Consider the following 2,413-nt stretch of genomic DNA (forward strand, 5'->3'; position numbering starts at 1 on the left):
GGGGTGGTAGTTCCCTTCCAGTGGTGTCTAAGAAGGCTAACAACAATAGGAGTGGGATAAGGGATCCTAAATCCTCTCCCAGCCATTATATGAGCTTGGGAGAGATTCTGTGCCAGTTAGATGACCAGCCCTGGCAGGGCTCCTGCTTGATGCAAGCTGTAGAACTTACTGTAGGAGCAAGGAGTTCCATCATCTCATCTGAACAGAGAAAGGACAAGTGATACCAGACGGTGGATCCATGGTGATCTGTGTAATCCCTGGGTCTTCAGTGGTGTCACTGCCTGTAGTGAGCAGCCCTGCTTTGCCTTTTTAGGATTCCTGTAGAGTGTCATTTGAACTGCTTAATCCATGTCAAACCACAAGCTCATGCTGAAAGATCAGAGCAGAGGGAAAAGCAGATTTATGACAGTAGGCTTTAATTAATTACTAATAGTCACTCAACAAGGGGAAGAGGGACATGTGGCAGAGGTGGCACAGGATTGCTTCAAGTTCCTACAAACTGATTGGCAGATATCTTTATATGCACACCCCACACAGTATGGATAAGACCATAAAATGGATACTTGTACAATATCAACCCCTCCAAAGATTTTGTGCTGGCATGAAATAATTTTGAATACAAAATCATCGTTAGTGATGCAATATTAATAATCCTTATGAAAGGAAATCTTAGCTGTTTTGATTAGGATTCTCACTCAATTCATTATTGTGAAGTAATTTGAATATATTTTTCTAGAGTTATACTGATGCAGTTCCTGCTCTCAACACCAACATTCCTTGTTTAGGTGACTGAGATTACTTACAGGAGTATTTAGTTCTGGATCTATAACTTTTCAATGCCTCAGTCTTGTTCTTGCTATGAATGAAACATTGTACCATTTGAGAGTTAAAAGGGTACCTATGTATAAAAGTAATTATCCTCTGCCATTGGTATACATTTGACAGTATAAAGTGGCTTTAGCCTTTTTCTACCATTTTTAGAATCACACAGTGGAGCATGCTGCATCATCTCAGTTAGCTGCAACTCAGAGACTCATTGTGGCATTAATACTCTTTTCAGAATGGATAATTTATAATTTCAGTAAGATGTGATTTAATTTGTCTCTCATTATGACTACTGCCTCATTAAATTCAAGTGACAGCTATCTTGTCTAGCCTACGCTGTGCTTTGTGATGTTTCAGTATTATTGTTCTCATGTACTGCCTGCAGCCACTGTGATGTACCCAACATTTGAACATTTCTCAGATGCATTTTACTATTTTATTGAAGTGCAATTGAACAGCATGAGTGCAATTACACTTGTACATTCATTTGAATCCATGGATGATTTATCTTCCCTACAAACAGGTATATTGGGAAGTTAGCTAATTCGCTGTTTGTGTCTCTTGTGTCTCTTCTACTCAGCAAAATCCAATCTGCAACTGTATATGGGTAAGAAGGAAAGTGAATTGAATGCCTAATTTGACTACAGTGAAGACTTTTGATATGAGCAGATAATTTAATGAAAGGGGTAGTTTTATGGTACAGCTCAATCCTGCTTTAAAAAAAATCAATTTATTAATAAGCCAGACCAAAAAAACTTGTCACTTTGTGCTGCTAGGTGAGAAAATAATATTTTTTTAAAATTCAAAAACTCATTTTAGACTAGAGTTACTTATTTCACTACTGATGTTTAGAACAGGTAGAAGAAAATATTTCTTTCAGGTGATAGTCAGCTTTCGGGGATTTAATTGGCAGTAACTTGGGTCAAATATTCTCATTAGTCTATCACAATAGCTGGACCAGCTACTGTCAAACTATTTTGCAACATTCTCCACAATTTACTAAAGAAAGAGGTCCACCACTTTGCATATGTGCAAAGCAAAGAGCTTCTTCCTCCCTCTCCAGTAATGTAACATTCCTATAATTGCTACAGGAAGTCTGATAGGGAAAACCATATTATGAAAGGATTCAATACAAGAATCTGTGTAAGTATAATCTGGGGGAGAAAAGAGATGACCAAACAATGTATTACTCTAGAAACAGTAACATTTGCTTAGAAGCAGCATCATTTTTCCAGTAATGATGAAGGGTAACTTTTCTGTCGTTAAGAGGAATACAAAGGGAGTTGAATGCTGTTGTTATGACAAAGAACTACAAACATCCCAACAGTTTGGGAAATGGCCAGCTGGCCCATGAGAGCTTGGCTGCCTTTCTGGTGAGTGTAGCTGCTATTTTTTTCTGTTGCAGATGCACCACAGCTGTCACAAGTGACAAGCCACAGCTCAGTTTAGCAGGATCATTTTGTATCCACAAACTGCATGGATTTAGTTCAGTGGAAGTTTGACTTCAGTGGATATTTGAGCATTATTTAATACATTGAAAGAAATGGCTTGAAAACATCTGGACAAAATTTTGTATTCAAAAATCCCC

Source organism: Passer montanus, unplaced genomic scaffold (genome assembly GCF_014805655.1).
Source record: "Passer montanus isolate IOZ18808 unplaced genomic scaffold, ASM1480565v1 scaffold17, whole genome shotgun sequence".
Classification (NCBI taxonomy): domain Eukaryota; kingdom Metazoa; phylum Chordata; class Aves; order Passeriformes; family Passeridae; genus Passer; species Passer montanus.